The 24,953-nt window shown below is 37.0% G+C and overlaps 1 protein-coding gene across 2 annotated transcripts in view; it reads left to right on the forward strand.

Annotated features, from left to right (window-relative positions):
* The window catches only part of FGF14 (fibroblast growth factor 14), a 552,631-nt gene that overhangs the window by 254,877 nt on the left and 272,801 nt on the right, over positions 1 to 24,953 (forward strand). Inside the window, exon 1 of one of the 2 annotated variants that reach the window (XM_070408637.1) lies at positions 11,731 to 11,751. The exons of the other annotated variant lie outside the window; for it this stretch is intronic. The gene's annotated coding sequence lies outside the window, so the exon portion shown is untranslated. Of the gene's footprint in view, positions 1 to 11,730; positions 11,752 to 24,953 lie in introns of those variants that run through there. 2 annotated transcript variants of the gene reach the window in all.

Here is a 24,953-nt window from a genome sequence, read left to right on the forward strand (position 1 = left end):
CCATTTTGGTTGTTTCTCCCTACTTGACAGTAAGTCTAGCCTTTATTAATATGTAGCATTTCTAAAAATTGGCAAAATATCAGCAGAAACTTAATCTCTGGCTCATTTCAGATTGACAGTTGAGTACCTGTGTTAGCTGTTTGTCATAAAGAAGAGAAAACAAGTGAAAATGGAAAACTTACTCACTGAAGTATGACTTTTGGGCATGTGACCCAGCCTCCTCTGTGCCTTAGCTCCTCTTATGTAAAGTTAATTATCAATATTATTTTTTGCATACATATGGAGAAGTAGAAAAGCCATGGGATTTGAAATCAGACAAACATCTGTATCAATATCATCTTCTCTACCTGTTTCTAAAGTTTCCATTTCCATTGTAAAATGGTTGTTGTGAGTATTAAATGAATTGTGTGCACAATGCTTAGTCTAGTATCTGGTGCAGAGAAGTTGTGGAGCAGATACAACAATGACAACTTATAATACATTTTTGCATTCTACCTGCTTTGTGTCAGACCCTGTGTTAGAGTAGCAATCTCTAATTTTCACTATGTGCAGGCAAAGTAGACATGAGGAAAAATGCCCCAGGTCACACTGCTAGGAAGTCCTTAAATTGTACTAGTTCTTCTCCTTTGATGCTTCACCTAGTCATGGCTGCATGCCACTTCCAGTCACACAGGTCCCTGCACATTAGGACCCACACAGTATATCATCTCCAGAAATGCACATGGCCTTTTCCAGCTCCCATCCCATCAAGCTCTACCAGCCTGTGTCCTATTTCTTGAGCTAACTAATCTGATGAACTAAATTTTGGCAGGCTATTTTTGGATCCCTTTGCTCCTCCTGAAAACGACACATTTGCCTCGTAAAGACTGGCTTTTCTGCCACAGATCCTATAAATTAGGCTCATAGAGGAACTTCCAGGTAAGGCAGAAGGTCAGCAAGGGAAGTCTTCAGGGTAGTGTTGTGCTTCTCAGCTCACCCCATGTTGTCAGACCACCTTCAGTCTAAGCTAAGCTGCCTTTACTCACCCTGTGTAACTCTGGAAACTTTAAAAAGTTAATGTATAGCTTTATGTTTGTCAAGTGATCTGAAAGATAGTTACAAGTGTACATTTGAATTTCAATCAGACTGAATCAATGATTTGGACTTGAAATCAGAATAGGAGGAAAGGAAAAAATATACAGCAATGCTAGCATATATGAGATTCAAAGCTTGAGAATTTTTAAAATACAGATTTGCTTTTTTTGTTGTTTAATTTTCTTGAGAAAGTCACATTCTCATCTGCAAAATGAAGAGATTTGATGAAGTAAGGTCTGAAGTACGTCTCAACTCTAAGTCTATATTTAATTGGAGTTGAATTTAACTAGAAAATTGCATTTAAAGTTGACATCAACTACAGCCCATGAAAATTAGGTTTAAGAAAAGCATTGTCTGCAGCTTTTAATCAAACTTGTCATTTAGCAAAACTCCATAGTGAGGACCTTTCCAACTGTTGAATAATCTCTAAACGGGTTTTCAAGATAGCAGCCTGCCCTTCTCTTTGCTTTAGAGACCTTGATAGTAAACACATACTAAACAACCATTTCTTTTTAGTTTTAACTTAATAGAGCTACATTTTCAAGACAGCTACTGAAAAGAAAATTCCAGGAATAGAAATCTAAGATGCTTTCCTATCTCTGTTCTTACCATGTCTTCTTTTCCTCCATATGTGAGATAGAGTGATTTTCAACCTCAAGGTTCAGGTTCATTTGAGGAAATTCTGTTTTATTGTCACTGACCTTCCAGTAGCCAAAGAGAAAGGCGGTTGGTCTCATTGCACAGGTCTCTAAGTACCCAAGCTTTTTATTCCACCTGAGACATTTACTCTCACCTTAGTAAAAATAAATTATTAATTCCCCAGGGTGATATATTGTGAGAGAAACTAGCGAACTCATTCTTGTTTTGGATATCAAATTACAACATTTTCTATCTTCCATTCCTAAATATTGTCATAGTCACTGTCAATTCCATCAAAGCTCTCCTCTTAATAATTAATTAGAAAATGGACTGGCATCACCCCATTGATTCTAACAGAAACAATAAGGTGATTAGAAAAATAACATATATAATTGTAAATTGCAACACTTAGACCAAATCGTTTCTCTAGCCCTAATCAGTAGAAGGATTAAGGGCAAAAGGAGCCTCCATGTTAGGACTGTTTTCAGATTAAATGAATTTGGATCCATCACAGTGCTTAGTACATACAGGAGCTCAATAAATGGTAGCTCAGTTATTTTACTGATCAAAAAATGTTTATAGAGAGTGTCTGGCACAGAGTGTGCAGAGGAAATGTGATAGAGGTTAAGGCCAATCATACTACTTTTTAATTTCCTCTGATAAACTTTGCTTTGTTTCATATTTGGTCAATGGAATTTCTTATGAAACTTTTAAGTAGTTAATGGATAAGTATTGGGACTTTCCATTTAAAGAATAATGACCAAAAATTGTGATAGTAGGAGGCATTGATAATCAATATTGAGTGTTTTGGGGAGCCATTTCTGACAGTTTAGCTCTTTGTAGTAAGGACTGTTGTAATCATTTCACTTAAAAAGCAATCTATTTAGCATGCTAATGAGAGATTCATACCTGAGCAAGGAGGGGCTCCTACGAAATGCATTTCTCTTATGCTGATTTTGATGGTAAGGTATCTGGGGCATATGTCTTCAAAGCCTTCCTGTTGCCTTTTATTTCTGTGATTGCCTCAAAAACTTCCTGCTTCCTCTGATTATATATAACTCATACCATTATTATGATATTTATCTCCAAGTTTCAGAGCTGGCCTTAGTTTTATGCCCTATCTTAAAATGATCAGCAGGTAACACAAGTAATTTTAATTACCAGTTTATAATTTTTTTCTCCCTGAATGTCTGTTAGAAAATAAAAGGAAAATGTAGAACTAGGAATGCCTTGTTAGTAGGAAAGTTGAATAGGAGAAATAAAAAAGATGTTCTTTCATTAATTAATTTTTCTTTTTTAAAATACTGACAACTAATTCTTGGTACTAGGGATATATCTGTGAGACCAAAATACATCAAAATATCCTACTAATATGAAATTTATATTCTAGTTGGTCAAGAATAATCACAATAAATAAGAAAAGTATAAAGTATGTTAAAAAAGATGAAGAATGCAAAGGAAAAAAATGGAGCAGAGCAAGGTTTGGGGAATGTGTGGGGAAATTACAAATAAACATAAAAATAAACATTTGGAGGGCCTGTGGGGGTTCACCTTGTGGGCATGAGGAAAGTGCATTCTAGGATGAGAGAATGTCCTAAGCCTTTGCTTCCCATTTTTGTTCGAGATGGGACATGAGTTATATGAAAAATTAGGGCAGTTACTGGAATAAGGAGAGGTAGAGAAGTAGGAATGTGCTTCAGGAGGTTAGAGAGAATAATCTTTAGGGTGCTGTTGACAAAATGTTATGGTCTTAATTTTGCTTTTTCCATTTTGGACTTATACCATCAATTTCTTAGTGGTAATTTATAGTCCCTGTAGAGTAGTAATAGAATGGATAAATTCAAACAGTCAGATATGGAATTTTTGGTTTCTCTGTTTGTTGTAGTTGCTTAAATAATTATATCTAACTTAAAAAAAACAAATGTTATTTTAGAGATTTTAGTTGAAATAAAATACTGCTGTACATATGATTCAATTTACAGATACTAAATCTGAGGCATTATAATTTTACAGTTGGAAACTCCTAGTTTGTTTTTATAATTCTTAACATTCATGTTTACAATGAATATGTAAGTCAATATAACATTACCTCATACTTTTGACACATTTAAGCAGTCAGATATTATCCCTACATTTAAAGAGTTTATAGTTTCATATGGAAGACAAAGGGATGAATTCATAACAATGTAAATAAGTAAAAGTCTTTAAGATATATAGATAACTTATATAAGTTATGATAATTATGTGAGAATGTTCAAGTTATAAAAAATAGAACTTGAGCATGTATTCACATTAATATGTCATAATGGAAAAGGAACAAAAGGAGAAAAGTTTCATTCAGTGAAAGATGTTAGAAAAATAACACTGGGAGTATTTCAACAAATGTCAGTGGGATTCTTGGGATGAGCAGTCTCACAGAGCTGAAGAATGTTGAGTTGAGATGAAGATAAAGTAAAATGTAAGAGGTTTTAGAGATTCACTGGTATTCCTTTAGAGATTTTAAAAATTCTCCCTCATTGGTTGATGCCTAAATTCTATAATCAGAGTTTTGTTGTTTTACCTGATGCATACTTAAACATGTCAGGCCTCTACATTAAGAACTTCAAAGAATCAATGGACCTCTATAGGTACCAAAAAGCAAGAGGAAGCAAGTTTCTTTTCTGACTGGGTTAAGGATTATGCTTTGGCTAAATGATGGGGAATAGAGGCAACAACTTGTCTTTAAGCTAAATAGCATGAGGGGCCTTTTTCATCCTATACATTAATTTAGTTTTTTTCCCATCTGTTTGTTTTTTACATGAGTTACCATTTTCCTCCTGCTACTTCAGTCTTCTCTTTCAAATGTTTTTAATGGTCCTAGAAAGTGAAAAGAAGGTTTTTGGCAGAATAAATTCATTAGAGCATCCATCTCCCAAAGGAATGAGTCATTTCCTTGGAGCTGAAGGACAGTTAGGTCCTCTCTGAACTTGGTTGCCTAGTTAATTCCCTAGGAGGCCTCCTGATGCTTTCTGCTTCCTGGATTTATATGAAGAAGCAAGTTTTATTCGCTTTTTGTTTCAGTGACATAATATGATATATCTAGCAAATGAACTTTTAAAAAAAAAGTGGGTAAATGAGATCATTACCTATAGAATATGATGAATTCTCCTGGAGCCACGCCGATTCCCCATTCTGCTGTATCTATTAGCTTGAGAGGGAGGAAAAGAGCTGTGAAGACAAACACCAACATTTATCCTTGTAGGTCTTAATCACTTATAACACCTTTAAAAATAGCTTAGGCTTCCCAAACATTGTATGCATTTAGAGTGCAGATGGTTGAATTTTGCAATGAGATTGGATTGAGACTTGAAAGCATGATGTTTTAAATCAGCTAGTCTTGAAAGAGAAGAAAATGGATGGCTACTAGAGGAAGCAGCAGTCAGAGGCGAGAAAGCATATTTGGAGGAATTGAGGAAGGTCCCAGCAGACTTGTCTAAAAGACCTGTCTAATATGAGAGCAGCTTCAAACCTGGGAATCCTCCTGACCTCTCTCTCTCTCTCTCTCTCTCTCTCTCTCTCTCTCTCACCTCACCTTGGTTTTTTCAGAAAAGTCTGTGACACTTCTTCAGAACATAACCAGAATGTCAACTTCTCACTACCTCCATTGAGAGAACTCCAGGCCATGATAGCATCATCTTCTGGATTATTGCCAAAGCTTTCTAACTGGTCTTTTTGCTTCCACCTTGTCCTTCCTCAGTCTAGTCTCTGTCCAGATACCAGCTGGAGTCTGTTGGTGTCAGATGGTGTCATACCTCTATTCAAAACACTCGAATGGCTTCCCGAGTTATTAAGAGCAGGAAGGACCCAAAGTCCTTATGGTCAGCTCCCTTCCCACCCATCTACTGTTTCTCCTAGTCTTCTCCCTCTTGCTCACTCTGCTCCAGCTATAATGATCTTCTGGCCATTTCTCATACATGCTACCACTTATTGATTCTGTTTCCAGACTGTTCTCCCCCAAGATATCTGTATATTTCCTGTCACTTCCATTAGGTCTCTATTCAAATGTCACCTTCACAATGAGGTTTTCCGTAGTACTCTATAGCAGCACCTCTCCTCTTATCACTACTTGACACATTATATATTGGCTTGTCACATCTTGAAATGTTATATATACATATCTAGATCATATATATATCTAGATATATATCTAGGTCATTTGTTTCTCCGTGGAACAGACTGTTTTTCTCACTGCTGTGCCACCAGCACCAAGAACAGTTCCTGACATATAATATACTCTTAATATTTTGTTTATTGAATAGATCAATGAGTAATTTACTTTTATCTTTAATATGATTTGCTTTGGGAAAGAAAGCATGTTAATCCCCTCTTTCTATGGCTCCTTGAAAGTTCAGATTGAATTGTTTTTCATTCTGCAGAAAAAGCATAGATTATAAGCAGTGATTTTTGAAATATACTAAGTGCTAAAGAAGGAACACCTTAACAGACAAGACAGCATGACAAGACATGAACCAGTGGCACAGTCCATGTGTGTCTCTGGAGAACAGACACAAAGATGAACCATCCAAGAGCTCTCTAGGTGACCGTTGGTGAAGATGAAGGAGCAGGAGAAGAGTAGGGTCAGGTCTGACCGCTACCCAGATCCAGTGGTATCCAAAGAACTACCGAGTCTGTCGGGTTTCCTTCCTAAATATTTCTGTAGTGATACTTATTTTCTATTTTCATTCTCACTGTTATTTCCCGTGGTTCACACATCTCTTTGGATTCTAACTACAAGTTTCATAGACTTCAATTTTGCCTCTTCTTCATTGTTACCCTGGCTGAAGAACTCTTCCTAAAAGGTGAATGTGATCATGTCATGTTCTTGCTTACAACTCTTTGATAGCTCCTCCTTGATCACAGAATAAACTTCAAGTTCTGAATGCATCTCATAGGAGTTTCTAACTTCATGGCACACTATTCTTCCAGCTTTAACACTCTAGACTGGGCCACATTCTCCTGGACTGCTGAGCCTTTATGAACACGAATCTGTTCATAGTCTTAAATATTATTCTCCTGTAAAATTGGATCACTTCTGTTCATCTTCTATATCTCATCTTGGATGAGAAGCCTTTCCTGATACCTACTTAGTTGAGCCAGATATCTTTATAAGAGTCCAGTAGAATCCTGCATTGCAGTACAGATTCTACACATCACCTGGTATTACAATTGTATGTTTACATATTGGTGTTTCCTCTGAGCTATAAGTTTCTTGAATGTGTGAACTAAGTTTGCCTTATTTACAGTTGTGTTTTCAGAGCCTAACACAATGTTTGCCTCATATTAGGTATTCAAGACTTGAGAGAATGTTTTTCCCCCCTTAGATGTCAATATCTGTGAGTCATAGTCTAGAAGAATATTCCCCAGATAGAGAGTTCATTAAAAAAGAAAGACATTTTCCCTCTTGAAATGCATGTTTAGAGCTGGGGATAATAAAGAATGGTTATTTGTTACTGGCCTATTCTTCTTTGGGAAAACTTTGTCTTAGGTCTTGTTGAGGGAGATAAGGGTAATACAAATAAGTGTCCTGCCTTTGGAGAAAATTCTCACCAGGGTCTTTTCTTGGCTCTGGAAAATCCCCCTTTAGATCAAGGCCTCAATGGGGATGTTTTATGTTTTTATGAGTGTCTCACTCATGCTCTGAACAGGGAACAAAATCCCACTCTGCTATGACTTTGAAGCTCATTGATGTACATCAGGTCTGCAGAGGTGTGGACAGTGTTGAGGGGAAAAACATGGGATGGGAAACACCCATGGAGCAGCAAAAGTGAGGAGCCTCTAACCATTAGGCCTGGAAAGTGATGTTACCAGAGGCTGGTGACAGCTGGAGCTACACAGACGGTGCATCTGGTAGAAATGGGAGCCTTGGAGGAAAGCAGCCACTGCCAAAACTATGGCCAGAGATAGCAGGGGAAGAAACACCCCAATCTCTCTGTTCTACTGTATTGTCTCCTTCATCTGTCCACCATTGGACAAACCTAGCTAGAAGCCAAAGGCCAAAGAAGCCCAGATGCTACAATTGTAGGGATCTTACCACACCCCCACGTGGGCACAGAGAAGAGCAGAAAGAGTAGAAATAACTGGTGGGTGTGTTGAGAGAGAGCAAGTAGAGATCAACCAACACAATCACTGGTTTTCTGTTCAGGACTCAACTCCATGCTCTGCAGCCCACGAGGAATATTCTCAGGCTTGATTGGGCACCCCTCATTCCAACTTGTCTAAGAGAAATCTTGAGCATCACTAAGTTTTCAGTTACCAGAGGCTATTGGGTCTCTTCCCTGCCCTCAGTACCACCCCATCACTGTTAGAGCCATGACCTAAGCACAGTCCCAATGTCTCCAGTGTGTCATGGTCCCGCTGTACTGGTAAGATGCAGCTGATTCACATGCAAGGAGGCTGATCCTGTGCCCTGCTGACAGGAACTATATATACTCAGAGAGGCTGGGTCCTCAGCCTGCCTCTAGGCCACTTAGAATTGCAGTGGCTGGATGACCAGGGAGTTGGTACAGCCCTGGATCCACTATCCACTGCTGTCTCCTGCACACCAGTGTTCCATCTATAGGGGAGCTGAACATACCTGATAGAATTCACATCAAGCTTTGTTATGAAAATATAAAATCAGTGAGTCTTCTCACCATCAAGACCCTCTTCAAGTCTGGGAGATGCTATCTTGATAGGGTTGCCAGGAAATCATCTGGGACATATTTACACTAAAAAGTATTCATTGTTCATTTGCAATCCAAATTTTAATGGGTGTCCGATATTTTCTCTGGCCCTCCTACTTGAGTGGACACAAGATATAATGTGAGTGCACTTCAGCTTCTCTAGCCTGGAGAAACCAAGAGAAACCCAAAAGATGAATGAATGAATTAATGAATGAATGAATGATATATCTACCCACAAAATAAAGATAATCTATAATTATGGAAGGTGGCTACACGCATTATAGTATATCTAAGAATATAAAAAATAGGTAGATTCAAATTATTCTATCAAATCATGACTCAAAGATAAACCATGATGGTGATTTTGATATATGTGTTTATATAATGAAAACCATTCTGTACATACACTTTTTTCTCTTAACATTTTATTATGAGAATTTCCCCATTATTCAACTATTTTTGAAAACATGATTTTGATGGTTGTATACTATTCTAGCATATGGACTATTAAAATGAATTTAATTTTTATGTTTTTATGCCATTTTAGTGACTTTTAATTCTCTAAATTATGTACCACAATGAACATTAATATGTATTATACATTTTTCATGGGTCTGATTATTTCCTTAGTGTGAGTGTCTTTATATGGAATTACTAAGCCAGAGTTATGAAGGAAATATGAGACTCTTAATGCCAAATTGCTTTCCTAAAAATAGTAATTTACTATGCATTGATAAAGCAGCTTAAAAAAGTGAAAATATGTTTTGTTGGATGAATTTTAATTTCTTGCCTGAGTCATCCAGTTGTGTAAATGTTAGGCGTTGTTAACTAGTACTGGAATAGAACAGAATTTGTCATTATTTTAACCATTGTCAAGGGTGGTACCAAATTTTTCATGAACTACAGTATATGGTAAAGGATGTGGTATGATGCATCCTGAGAGGGGAAATTAATGGATGGAAACTGGGGCAAACTCTGCAGGGCCTAGTGTTGCTCCTGAGTTAAAAATCCACTGAATATTCAAGCAGACTGCTAAGTTAGGCATGTGAGCCCATGAAAGGAAACTGGACTGCGCTTTCATATCAGAGGCCAAGAAATGGTTGTGTCCCTCTGGCTAGAAGGAGGAAGAGGATATATTTTCAGCATTTGTGTTTCAATAACTTTAATTTCCATTTTGCCACAAATATGATTCCTGTGTATTGCCCTGCACCAGCCAACTTGCACATTTTTATTACTAGCTCTCCTGTAAGACTGCTTTTGAGACCTCAGTTTACAACTTTTGTTTCCATATTCCTTAAATTCTTTTTTTCTATTTTTCTATTATCTGAGCAAGGTTTCAGGTAATTTTTTTCAAGAAGTGTAAGTGAATGATATGTTGCCCAGTATTTACTTACCTAAAAATGTCTTTCTTTTTTCCTCACACGTTCAAGCAACTCAACTGTATGTAAAATTAGTCACACAAGCTTTGCCTCAAAACTCTGTACAGTGTTGTTCCATTGTTCTATATTAGTTGATTAACAATGCTAGCAAGATTTTGTGAGGGAGATATTATCCATTTTGTTTAGAACTTTCAGAGCCCCATGTGTAAATAACTTCTATTCGTTAGGAAATATTTCTTTCATATGCTTTTATTATTGCTTCCATTCTTGATGAATCCTTAGTAATCCTATAATTCTGAGAGTGGCATCTTGCTCTCCATCCTTTGTTTTTTTAATCAGCTTCTATTTTAGTGTTTACAAGTCAATTTTTCTTTTATTAATAACTTCTAGGAATGTTTCTATAGTTTATCGTACCGAATAAAGATAGGAGGTAGCTGTATCTAGTTATCTACTATTGTTGTACAAAGATGCAATGCAGAAAGGGGAAACTAAATTGATCTCTTTCTATTACATGTGAGAAGATTGCTCATAGCATTCATCACAAGGAAGACAGTGATGAATCTCAGTTTACTGTTTCTTTTGAGGTTGAGAGTTTGCTGTTTTTTGCATCTTGACATTATGATTGTAAAAAAAACATATCAAGAGGGTGGAAAGGTGAAACAAATAGTTTGCTTTACAAACAGAGGGACATCAGTAGAAAGTAAAAAAGATGGCAAGTAATATATCAGATCACTACAGTAATTTAAAACTGAATATCTCCTGGAGGTAGCTGGAGTGTATGATCATCAACCCCAAACTATCCCGAAACACACTTTAGTATGACTTATGTGGATAATGGAAAAAATTGATTTGGTAGTTTTCTCTTGGCTTATGTGCAAAGACACTGTATCGAAACCTCCCCTCTTGACCAGGTTCTCTCTCTCACTGTTTTGCTGTTCTTTTGTCACCTACTATCTACACACAAGAGCTTCCATGGCAGGAAATACTCCTGGCTTTTGATTTTTCTTCTGTGATGTTTATTAGGGAGGAATCAGGACTGGTTTTGTTGTTGGTGTAAGCTCTTACTTATTCTAACATTAAAGTTGTAAGTTATTTGATCACATATGCTTTTTCCCTCAGATTTGTTTCGAGAATTTTTCATTGATCAGTTGTTTGTTTGTTTGTTTGCTTGCTTGTTTGTTTCATTTTTCTGGCCAATACGTATGCAGTCCTTAGAGAACAAGTTACTAACTGGAGTAAACATTTGTATGCTGTTTGACTTCATGGAATCATTTACAAGGACAGGTTTTATAAATAGGTCTTTATGTTATATGCCACAGAGGAGAAACTAGATTCTGTTTAAGAAATATGTTTTATTTAAATAGATGTTTCATAGTTGTCTTATATTTCATGGAAACCCACTGGTATAATTCAATTCTTTTGTCAAAATCTTGCTCTTACTGCGAAATGGAAATATTTTCTATGCAGTAGCTCAAATATGGGGATTAGGGATTGAGAGAACAAGGTGTCATCAGTGTTTCAGTGGGCAGAGAAATCACGTCATTTCATCTATTCATTACCATTAGTGATGTTTCTAAATTATTTGCATAACATGAATTAAGCAAAACCTAGCTATCTGGGAAGAAGAATTCTGATACTGATTTGCCAAAATCTGGCTGGATGGCAATGTACAAGTTATTCAATTATCTTACACTGCAAATCAGTACTCGTATTTATAGTATGAGAGACTTGAACCACCCAATTGCCAATGGCCTTTTCGTCATAAAAATGTGCTGATTCTATGACTTGGAATACATTGAAACTTCCCATACATTTGCTTGTTTTGTGCAAACCTCTGTTATAGACCCGAGGAAACGTGAATTCAAAGTAGGCTAAGGCATGCTCAGGAGGCACAGTGTCAAGGAGTGAAGTGGGAAACAAGAGCCTTTGCTGGGAAACAGTGGGGATATGGTGAGAAGGTAAGTTAATGTCAGCTTGTGGAAAACTTTGAATATACATACACTTTCCCCCCCCTGAAATCACGGGGACCCATGCAGCTTTTGAGTAGGCATATTTCATGATTTAAGGGTGGTGTGGAGGGGAAGAACAAGAGAGGAACAGAAGCCTGGAGGTTCTTGCAGTAGTTTATACAAAGTGATAAGCACTTGGACCAAGAAAAGGCAGGCATTCTGCAGACTCAAGAGAAAGTTTAATGAAAGTATAGCTGGGACCCAGTAATAATTGGACCATAATTAGTGAAAGACACTGGGGCTTAGAACTCAAAAGAATAAAGAGAGAAGTGTGTGTGAAGAGAAATGTTTTTGTCTAGAAAGTTTGGAACTGTGATTTGAATGTGTCATTTGGAAATTAAAAAGCATATTGGAGGGGATAGCATTGTATTATTAATTTGGCCTCATAAGCTTTTTTGATGGGATCTTTATAAACATGAACTTGAAACAGTAAAATCTATTTGATGGTGAAAAATGTCAGTGTCTTTACTGCTGACTGTCTTTGGTAAAATATCTCTGTAATTAATAAGATCATTTCAATGGTTCTTCTGTTTTGAGTGCCTAATTGGTTTCCAGTTGAAAATTAAGAACCTGATTCAAATTAGATGTCAGAAAAAGCAATAGCTTTTTAAGATGTTCTCAAATCATATGCTACAGTAATAACGATAAAGAATTTTAAGTACATGGTAAGGCACTTATTAGACATTGAACTAAACTTAATTTTTTAAAACTAAAATGAACTCTTTTGAATTAGTCTCCTGTTTAAAATTCTGAGCATTCTACTGTGATAATAAGTATGAACTTGTAATACACTAATAATCCCCGGCTTAAAGTCAGAGTAGATTTTAAGCCAAATGTTATTTTAATGTATTACTTAAGTGTATTCTTGTGCAACTGACATTCCTAACTAGTTAAATCTTAAATCTAGTTAAGAAAAGAGCTACATTCCTGTATGCAAAATCTATAGCAGGAAAATTACTTTTAATATGTTGAACACAGAACTGTCTGAATGCTCTTTAATTAGATTAGATGTCCATAGATAATGATTAAAAATGATTGATAGTTTATCATTAAGTTACTTGATAATCTGGTAAATTCATGATCAAATCAGAGGGATATATATATATATCTCCTATTTATCTATATAGAGAGATAGATAATTTTTCATGCCTTACTTCAATTTTTACACTTACCTCTAAGATATATTAATTTTTCCTGAGTAAATCATTTTTTAGGTTGACATTTCGTTATACCTTAGTTATGAGACCCATCTCAAATATAATTTCTTCTCTAATGCCGCCATTCATTCAAATCATATAATTCTTCAACATTCTTTGGGAGTCTGAGCACCTGGGTAAATTAAATGTCCATTGCTGAAACAGTTAACTCTAGAAAAGAAGAATGACTTCTAGAAGACGAATGGTTTTGCTTTTGGACATACATTATTTGTATAAGGTTCTACCACATCAACTAAGTGAAGACATTTAATAGGTAGTTAAATATATTTGGATGTGTCATTAGTACTCAGATAATATCTAAAGTTAAGGATTCGAAAAAGGCCATCTAAAGTATATAGTTAGATAAGTAGAATATCAAGGAAGGACCAGAGATTTCACTAAATTTAGGGATTATTGGATATAATAAAGGGCCAAATTAAAATGTGTATTAATAAAAATAAAGTAAAAACCTGATTATACTGGTAGCGTATGCTCCTTTTAAAAAATAGAAGCACAAAAAAGTACAAAGAATAAAATTATAATTATATAACTTTATAACTAGATCAATATTAATTTTATTTCCTTTAATTTTTAAATTTGTATTTGAAAAAGAAATTTGTAATTACAATAGTTATAATACCTTAATATTTTTTTTACCTAAATGAAAATGTCTAAATTCTTCAAAAACATTATTTCTAGTACCTGCATAGTAATCCATCACAATTGTTGGTACTATATATCAATTCTATTTTTCAGTTAATTCTCTTGGATTTTTGAAAGTATATAGGTATGTGATCTGCAAATTCTTATCAGTTTATCCCTCTTTTCAGATAATCTGTACATCTTACATTGTCTCTTGTTTTATTATATTGCTTTGATCTTTATATCAAAATAAAATAATAGTGATAATAGATGTTTTAAAATGATTTTAATGGTAATGTGTATAATGTTTTAACATTAAGAGTGATGTTGCTTGCTTATAGCAGAAGTACCTATTTTTAGTATAAAATTTTAGATGTTATGAATAGGACTATATCAATATTAACTTATTTAATTTGACATAATTTGCATCTGTGTTTAAAGTAAAATTGGTTTATAACAGTCATTCATTCTACTATATTATAGCACATGAATACTATTCTGTGAATAAGAGCATAATTTTATAGTAAGGAAGGTTTGGAAAACACTGATTTCTATACTCTTGGAATGCACATTGTTTTATTATAGACTCAGAAGTTCTTTGGTTCAATAATAACAAACACCTTTAAAGCAAATTTCTCAAATTATTTCTTCTTGAGTTTAATGCATATTACATTATTTTATTATTTTTTATTTTTGACCTTTTTAAACTTGAGGGTAGCGGAAGGAGAGGATTTATCGGTAGCTGTAAGTGGATTTCCTATTTTTAAATACAACTTGAATATCTTTTCCAGTTGATGAGGAATGTTCAGACCATTTGTATCTATTGTAAAAACAGTGTTATTGGTTTTTGATTTATAGTTATGTTTTCTGTAATTTAGTTTCTCAGCTGCTTCTTATCCATTTTATTTTATGCAGAGATTCTTTGTTAGCTGTTATTTAATTATCTGTGGCTGCATAACAAACCACCACAAACACTGTGGAATGAAATACAACAACTGTTGATTGCCATTATGTCTCACAATCCTGGGAGTTGACTCCTCTCAGCTAGGCGGCTCTGGCTTTGGGTTTTCAGGAGGCTGCCGTCAGTCAAATAGTGGCTCAGGCTAGAGGTTTCTCAAATGCTTCTTCCCTTCTATGTCTGGCAGTAGGTACTGGTGGACCGCATCAGGGCATTCAGCCAGAACACCTACAGGTGACCTCTCTATGTGGCCTGGGCCTTTCCACAGAGTAGTGGCTCTCCAAGAACAGTGGCCCAAGAGAGAGACAGGCAGAACCGTACAGTATTGCCTATTGACTAGCTTTGAAGTTACATAGTGCCATGTCCATCGTATTCTTCTAGCTGAGGCAATCTCAGAAGCCCACCAGGTTGTAGAAGAGCATATGGGAAACAATGTTGTGACCATGTTTGGAAAATGCAATGTGCCATGATAGGCATTCGATTATTACTAGTAGTTATGAAAAGTTTCAGAGACATCTTAACCATATATCATCCATCTGTGAAAGTGACTAAAACCCACTAATTTTTTGTCTTTTTGGAATACCAGGGATTTTTGCTGAATTTTCATTTCTCCTTTCTTAATTATTTATTTTAATGTTATAAAAACATTTTTTAAATTATTGGTGGTCTCTATCAAAATATTGTGAGGCATTAATTTTGTAACACCGTTTATAACATTTGTTAGGATTTTTTTATATATATATACTTAACTGTTTTCATCTTTCCCACCAATACTTGATAACCTGATTTCTTCTTTCTGTTTTTACTGAATTTATTTGTTATTGTTCTTAAATAATCAACTGGATTATTTAAGGGATACTCTTAGATGGTGCATTTTCTAAGTAATTAAATATTCTTGAATGTTGGTGTTTACTACATTCCCATGCATCAATTTGGCTTTTGTATAGCCTTTGAGCCACAATTTTTTCCCTTCAGAGATGCATGCCTTGCGCTCTACTTGATGTGGGCACTCATGTCAGAAGTGAGTCCTCTGTCCTCCAGTGTGACTGGTGTACTCTAAAGGCTACTGGTCTACAACTGCACAGGAGATGCCAAACTGGGTGCCAGTACTGCGCTCAGGACTGTCCCATGTCCAGCTCCAATGGGTTATGGGACCACGGTATCTTTCTTCTAGTTATTAAAGACTTTAAGAGGGTATTTTCTTCCCCTTCCATCTCATTCAATCCATCCTAAGTCTAGAAGACATTCTTTATTGTTTCTGGCATGTAAAGTAGCATCCCTCATTAAGTTTTGAGAACACATAGAATCCTTATCCAGGGAAATCCTATTGGTTATTTAATCAGAATTTGATGGAATGAAGTGATATACTTGTGGTAATATAGTTACCAATCTTCATAAATCCCTTTTTTTTTTCTGAGTTAAGAGAGAATAAATTTCTGGTCTCTTCAGCAGTTCATTATCATAAGGAATGTGACTATTCTACATAGAAAAGCACTTAGAAGTCACGGTAACTAGAAACAATGTGTGATCCTGCATTGGATCCTGACTCAAACAACTCAGCAGTAATAGAAATTTGGGGGCAAACTGACATTTCAAATAGTATTGGGTACTAGATGACAGGAGATTTAGTGAAAAGCAGATATAGACATCCTTAACTGAACAAATCACAAAACCTACATATGGTATTACTTTGAAAAAAATGCACAGACGTGTGTGTGTGTTAGAAATGATACTCTAAGTCAGTGGTTCTCAACCTTGGCTGCACATTAGAACCACCTGGGAATCTTTTTAAAATCCAGATTTCTGGGCCTCATCCTCTGGAAATTCTGTTTCTTTGTTACTAATGTTGTGGCCCCACCCCATACTAAAAGAAACAAAATTTCCGGAGGATGAGGCCCAGAAATCAGGATTTTAAAAAGATTCCCAGGTGATTCTAATGTGCAGCCAAGGTTGAGAACCACTGCTCTAAGATGTAATAGTGGCAAATCTCTGAGTGGAGAGAAGGTTATAGCTTTGTTTTCTATGCTTTCTCTAATGTCTACATACATTACTTTTTAAATAATATGATACCAATTTTACTTTTTGAAAGAAAGAATTATATATTTTTTAAACTTAATGAGCTAATATAAAATCCACTGATGACAAGTGAAGCAGTTAATTATCCTCTAAGAAGGTAGAACAACATGCAGACAAACGTTTAGTCTGTTATCTGATAAAAAATGAGTTGGAGTTATTGAGAAAAATAAACACAAATGTCATCTAAGTGAAGAGAGTTTGTCTAGATTTTATTTTCATGTTTTTCATTTTCCATATATTTGTCAAGGATGTTCTTAGAAAGCCAGGAAATTGTTAATGAAACAGTCCCCTTTTTCTGCACTCGACTAAAATCTCTGATTGTGTTAGTAGCAATCAGACTCATAGAAGCAGGGTTTGTGTTGTGGGGGCTGTGGCTGTCAGGAGCAGCAGCTTCCCTGCAGTATTGTTTGATTATAGAGGCTCATGTTCTTTAGTATGAGTGTTAATAAAAATAAGAAGAGCTTCACATATTTCATGTCCATCTGCTTTGAACATTTTCTTGCCAAATGGCATTCTGAGCTGGTGGCTGAGACACAACAATAATAAGGTTACGTGATTGTCAGTGGAGGAGTTTTACGGGCTTGTACAAATTAACTCAAAAATACTTTTTGTGATGGGAGAGAGTTATTATAAGATTTAGCACATGGAGAAACTAAGGTGCTGAAAAAATTTAACCCAAGGTCTAAAATACTTTATTAATTGAATTGGAAATATACTCTTTATAACTAATGAATTTATTTAATCATTTATCTATTTACTTATTCCTTCATTTACTCAGTAAGTATGTTTGAGTCAGCAATGAATTTTGCATTAAGAGCTTCTTGTCAACCAAGAGAAAAATTATAACCACAGATAGTTACAATATAAATATTCATGCTATAAATAGGTATTTACTCCACAAATATTTATGCTCCAATGTTTCAAATACCGTATTGGTTACTGTGAATACAGTGTTAAAAGGTAGATCTAAGTTCCTATTCTCATACCAATTATATCCTATCTGGAGGAGTCAGACATTAAGTTAATAAAGTTATAAGGAGATATTAGGTTGCCAAGGATTCTATGAGGAAAACATAGACCGATGTGCTAGGGAATCTAGAGAGCCCCTTTAAGTTGTTGGTCTAGAAAACTGAGGCTGACTCTTAACCCGGGGTCTGCATATCATATTAGACCAGCCTCATTAATAGGTACATCTCTGGCAGAGGGAACAAGAGTGCCAAAGCTCCAAAGAGGAAGCAGTTAGGATTGTGGCAAGAAACTAGGAAGCAGGCTCAGAGATGGTCAGGAGCCAGGCACTGAGCACAGTAGGCAGGGCCACCCCTTCCAATTGTCTGGCCTGAGGCAGGAGTGCAAATGGAGACTTATATGCCATAGGTCTAAAGAGCTAAGATTGTAGATCAAACTCATTAGCTGTGACTGAACTATGCTTCCTTCTTCTACCGTGACAAATATACCTTCACAAAGACAAGATTTTAAAATACTCATATAACCTTAAGATTTGTGTGACTGAATGTTAGCAAATGATTTAAAATGACCAAATTTCATTATTGCCTATTTTTGGATGTTCTGTATATAGGTTAGTGATCTTATATTTATAAGATAGTAAAAACATTCATAATTTATAAACAATTATTATTACTCTTTAAATTTTATTTTTCGTGTTTTTACTTTAGCAAAATCACTAATTAAGCTTGATTTTCTAATAGTTGATTTTCTAAAATTTTCCTAATTACCCATTATAATCAGTGGAAAATACTGATTATAATACATCCGTGTTAAAATTGTTTGTTTTAAATTTAATTCAATTATATATATATAATTAGATTCATTTTTGTTTTATAACTATTATCTATAATAATCTATAATAATAATAGCATAATATGTTACTTAGACCAAACAGCCGAATGCAGAGGCCTCTGCTCTGAGCCCCACCATTTAACACATCAAAAACACGCCGATGATTCATTTATTAAAGAACATGAGGGTGCCTCTGTCACGAAGCCGCCATGGCGGGGGCAGAGACAGAGGTGGTTAGGGGCAATCATGCAGGCAGGCAAGCAGTTAGGAGCCAGCGGTTCCAGATTGCAAGAGGGTGCAGGCCGGGCTGAGGGACACCCCTCCCCTGCACTAATTTCGTGCACCGGGCCTCTAGTATTTTATAAATATAATAAAATGCTGGTATTCAATGTTAAATAGTTATGAGGGTAAAAAATTAAGATCATGCTTCATATGTTATATCTAGACCAATTTATATACAAATTTAAGATAGAAATAAATATATGTATCTATATATTTTATAGAGTGGAAGTGGGAGTTAGAGAGAGAGAGAGAGAGAAGACAGAGAAACATCGATGTGAGAGAGACACATTGATTGATTGCCTCCCCCATGCGCCCAGCTGGGGGCCATAGATCAGATTGAACCTGCAACCCAGGTACATGCCCTTGAGTGGGAATCAAACCCAAGACCCTTCAGTGCATGGGCCTATGTTCTAAACACTGAGCAATGCGAGATAGGGCAAAAGTAAATATTTTAATGTTACAAAATTTTTCTTGACTGACATTCACGACTGTTACATAGAATGTGCTAAATTGTGAGTACTTCTGGAACCACGAATGAGAACATGAAGAGAAGTAAATGGACACTTAGCACTTTAGGGAAATACTATTTGTTATCTAAGTATCAATTGCATCTATATTCACTTAGAGGAATAATTTGACAAGACAATTAATGTTTCTTTTTATATCTAACCAGCTCAAATCTTCTTTGGCTCCCAAAGAAGCGTCAGTCACTGATGGTGGTGGTGGCATAACCTACAGTCCTTTGCACCACTTGGACAAAAAATAGCCTTTGTTTTGAGGATAAAGGTCAACACATGTTGAGAAGTTGTTTCTTTGGGCCTGAATGTTGGCAGTCACAAGAGCAGGTGTTCAGAGTTATAGACTGAGCCAGGGTTTGGCAAATTTTTTTATAAAGGGCCAAATACTTTAGGCTTTCTGAGTCAAAGAATTTGTAACAGCTACCCAACTAACTCACTAGTTGTAGGGCAAAAGCAGCTTTAGAAAATATGTAAATGAATGGATGCAGCTGTGTTCCAAAAGTTTTATTTGCAAAAATAGGTAGTCTGGACCTGGCCTTTGAACTGTGGCTGCCACACCTGGGGTGTGCTATGCCATCACTAAACTTCAGATCCCAAGTGACAGAGGCACCCTCATGTTCTTTAATAAATGAATCATCGGCGTGTTTTTGATGTGTTAAATGGTGGGGCTCAGAGCAGAGGCCTCACTGCCTCATTCTAAGGGAGACTCTACAGTAGGACTGGGTAAGGAGATTAGATTTTATTCTAGGCAGGATAAAGAGCCACTGCAAGGTGTTCAACAGGCACATGTAATCTTAGTTATGCTTCAAAAAGATCCCATTGACTGCTATTTGGAGAATGAATGAAGTACTGTGAAAGGGAGAGAGAGAGAGAGAGAGAGAGAGAGAGAGAGAGAGAGAGAGAGATTGAGATTGAGATTAGTCCTTCCAGGGCCAAATCAATAAGCATTTCAGAAAGCAAATGACGTTTGATCTGCGTCACGCTGAAGCAGGGAAAGGCACTTCGGGTGCAAGGCAAAGTATGTGCAAAGGCAGAGAATCCAAAAGGACTCAGCATATATTGGAAATTATTTTAAAACTTCAAAAGAACTAGAAAAACATGTGCATGAGGTAGGAGAGAAGACTAAAAATCTAGGTTGGATCCTCGTATGCTACAAATGGGGCATTGACCTGTGAGAAACAAAAAAAGGAACTGGCCAAGTCTTTAAGTGGGTAAGGTCAGATTTTATTTTTAGGCAGAAAACTGGGACTGTAGTGTGGATATGGGACTGGAGTGGGAGAAACTCATACCTGGCTGTGCAGTAATCCAACTAGAAGATGAAGAGCACCGAAAACTAAGGTGGCTGTGCGGGAACTGAAAGGGAAGCTGGTTTCAGAAGATACTTTGGAAGTAACACCGATGGGATTGGTGATTGGTTTTCTGTTGGGGTGAGTTAAAAGCAGGGATGACTGGTGACTACCTAGGCGGTGTAGGAGTGACACCTTACTCTGTGGTGGGAAGAGCCGGGGGTGGGTGGCAGAGAGGAGAAACACAGTGATTGGTGCTTCGGACACGGAAGTTGAATCTGGGTTGGGACATCCAGGTACAATGTCTAGCAGGATGCTAAGATATGGGATGTAGAAATATTTGGTAATAGCAGAGACTGGTAGCAGCTGATGCCATCAAAGAAGATGAAAAACCCCAGGGAAAGTCTAAAGGCCAAGAAGAGGACAAAGAATGTCTGTCTGATTAACACTAACCAATGAGGGTGGTCTGAGAGGAGGGCATTAAGAAAATGGACTCTTTCTAATCCAGAGAATAATTCTGTGGCTCAGTATGCTTCATCCATGGTCTTACGTGGGAGATGGCCAAGCCGAGGGCTATAAGCCTCTCCCTCATATTACAAAACGGCTGGTTTTTAGTTAAGTGTAATTTCAGTGTATACTCCACAAGTGATATTCATTATAAATGTCCACTATAGACGTCTATCTAAAATTCCAGGGAAGAAAATTTCTAAGTCCACTGATTTTTAAAAATTTATTTTTGTAAGAAAATTATCAATATGATAATCTCATACCAAAAAGCTGTGGTCAAAAGTTGCAGCCTTCTAATATCATGGTTCACTATTATTTCTCAAAGTGTATCTGAGTCTTTAACTGACATTTAAAAAAACACAAGCTCAGTATTTCCCTGCATAAGTGACAACAGATTTAAGTTTAGTTTTTTCTGTCTTGCCTTGTTCCAAAGAATGCTATAAAAACCAAGAGTAGCCCTGGCCGGTTTGGCTCAGTAAATAGAGTGTCAGCCTGCGGACTGAAGGGTCCCAGGTTTGATTCCGGTCAAGGGCATGTACCTTGGTTGTGGGCACATCCCCAGTGGGGGGTGTGCTGGAGGCAGCTGATCGATGTTTCTCTCTCATCAATGTTTCTAACTCTCTATCCCTCTCCCTTCCTCTCTGTAAAAAATCAATAAAATATATTTAAACAAACAAAAAAACAAAACAAAAAAACAACCAAGAATAAATGTCCATAACTATGGAGACATGTGTATCAGCCATTAAATCAATGTTGCCCACATGCCTGTGGTCTAAAGGAATTTGAGCAGTGAAATCTTCTTTATTCATGTTTTACAGCTTGGTGAGTGAGAATCATGTGCCAGGTACTATGTTAAATGTTGGGGACAAATGGTAAGCCTCTTGGAGGCAAAGGAAGACAAGACATTCAGGCCCATGGACTGACTCTGTGACCCTCTTAGGGAACTAGGAAGAGTTCTTAGGTTGAGGAGGCTGAAGAGGAAGGCCAGAGCCAGATCCTAAGGGCTAACATGCTTCTTCTCTACCCGGGAGGCCAGCCGTTCTTTACAGCAGAGGCACTGCCCTTGGAGGGCATTTTGAACATTTGTGGGGCATTTTTTATTGCTCTAGTGATAGGATGTGGGCTTTACTGGGATTTTAGTAGTTGGGGCCACAGATACTAGACTGTAATGTGCAATGTGAGAGCAGTTCCACATAATTAAGAATATATTGTTTTAAAATAAGTATTTACTTTTCTACCTACCCCACTAGATCATGTATCCATGAGAGAAGAAATTTTATCTCTTTCCCTATAATTCACTCTGACTGTCACCTTTGAGGGAAGTTGGTAGGAAAAGTATAAACTTGTGAGTCAGCTGTTTAATTAATTTTCCAATCCCAACGCCACAAATTATAATTTCTAGGCCATTTGTATGTGTTGCTTAACTTTTCTGAAGTTTTTCCTCTGGGAAATGAATCTAATGTACATATACCTCAGGGCTAGGTGAGGATTAAATATTTATAAGGCACTGAGCAAGCATCTGGAACTTAGAAAGTGCTAGAATAAATATTGGTTCATAGCGGGAGTTGTGGAGGTTGGGAAGCTTGCACTAAACCCTGCAGGGCCATTATGAGTCTTGGTTAAACTTAGTTCAACATTGCCTTTGAATTGATAACCTGTTTTATAAATTTATTTGCCTAGGGTGACAGACACTTTGTTCTTAAGTGTGAAGTGGGTTTGCCTAGTATAGGAGCATTTTTCAGGCAATTTCTTGCTCAGAGAGAAAGAATGATGCCTCCAGGGACAAGGAATAGAGAAGTGAAAGATTTGACATCTTCAATTTGGTAGTTAATCTTGGATAATCTGTGATATTTATTATAGCATAGCTTTTCTTTCAGCAGATTTATGTTTTTATTATCTAAATTGGATTATAAACTATCAATGAATTAAAGCTCTGTCTTTTTGTGTGGGGGGTAAATTTTCTTATTTTTTAATTACAGTATACATTTAATATTATTCTGTATTAGTTTCAGATGTACAGCAAAGTGATGAGACAATCATGTACTTTACAGAGTAGTTCCCCTGATGCATTAAATGTCTTCTTTGCAAAATTTATTACATAATAGATATCCAGTAAGAATTTATTGATTGATTTCTTTTATTGGTGTGAGATGGTGAATGTTAAAAGAATATAAAATGCATAATCCCTTATTCAAAATCCTTGGAGTAGAAGATATGTTTTAAAATTTAGATTAAAAAAACTTAGATATCTATCATATTATATCTGTAGTAGAGGCCTGGTGCTCAAATTAGTGCACCAGTGGGGTTCCTCAGCCTGGCCTGCGGGATTGGGCCAAAACTGGCTTTCTGACATCCCCCAAAGGGTCCCGGATTCCGAGAGGGCACAGGCCAGGTCGAGGGACCCCACCGGTGCATGATTGGGGCCAGAGAGGGACGCGGAAGGTTGGCCAGCTGGGGAGGGACCACAGGAGGGCTCCAGGGTGTGTCCGGCCTATCTTGCTCAGTCCCAATTGGCCGGACCCCAGCCGCAAGCTAACCTATCAGTCAGAGCATCTGCCCCTGGGTGGTCAGTTACGTTACAGCGACTGGTCGACCAGTCGACTGTCTGCCCCCTGGTGGTCAGTGCATGTCATAGCGAGCGGTTGAGCGGCCTTAGCATATCATTAGCATATTACGCTTTGATTGGTTGAACGTATGACTGGCCAACTGGACACTTAGCATATTAGGCTTTTATTATATAGGATATTACCATATGCTATATTACACATAACCAGAAGGAACTGGGAAGTAACCCCAAATCAACATTTTAATGTATCTGCAGGACAGCTATGACTATTCATACTAAGCAAGTTATGGTGATTGCAGGTATAATGACCATGAAGTGTGGTTCCAAATAAACAAAATTTCTTTCTCTTTGCTTTTGAGATCTTCTCTCACCCACCAAGGAAGTTTGATATATATGATCCAGAAAGCCTTTAGTTTTATAAATTCCTTAACCCAGTGGTTGGCAAACCGCAGCTTGCGAGCCACATGCGGCTCTTTGGCCCCTTGAGTGTGGCTCTACCACAAAATATCATGTGCGGGCGTGCATGTACAGTGCGATTGAAACTTCGTGGCCCATGCGCGGAAGTCGGTTTTTGGCCTGGGCAAGTCTATTTTGAAGAAGTGGTGTTAGAAGAAGTGGGGGGTGTCCGTCAGTCGGGCGATGGGAGACGTGGCACAGGCGGGCCGCGGGATACTCAGTGCAGGGGAGGTACATTGTTTTGAGGTACATTCCCTGAGGTGGACCCCTTCCAACTCTCCCATCCACGCTGGTCTATCTGAAACAAGTATACAAGACGAGTGTGGATGGGAGAGTTGGAAGGGGTCGACCTCAGTGAACATACCTCAATCAGATTGAGGACGTTTTTAGCAAAGGCCAGCTTAGGAGTACCCTAATTAAGTTAATGACAATGTACCTACCTATATAGTTTAAGTTTAAAAAATTTGGCTCTCAAAAGAAATTTCAATCGTTGTACTGTTGATATTTGGCTCTGTTGACTAATGAGTTTGCCGACCACTGCCTTAACCTATTGAGTTATACTGATTCAGAAGGAAGAATAAGTATGCCCTAGAGATTGCTCATTTATTTTACTCTTCATACATTTGAGTAACCTGATCATCCACTTAGCCTTGAAAGAAAATACACTGCATTGGGCTTTGCCTTGTTTTTTTTTTCTTATATTTATATAGCTTTTAACACAATACCAAGTCCTGGGAGCAACTTTTTGAGACAACCACCTTGTCCTACTTTACTAGGAGAGCTGTCATAACCGAATACCACAAATGGGGATCTTGAACAACAGAAACCTATGTTCTCACAGCTCTGGAGGCTGGAAATGTGTCAGCA

This window comes from Myotis yumanensis, unplaced genomic scaffold (assembly GCF_028538775.1).
Source record: "Myotis yumanensis isolate MYYU_CA2020_CCGP unplaced genomic scaffold, mMyoYum1.0.hap1 SCAF_3, whole genome shotgun sequence".
Lineage (NCBI taxonomy): Eukaryota > Metazoa > Chordata > Mammalia > Chiroptera > Vespertilionidae > Myotis > Myotis yumanensis.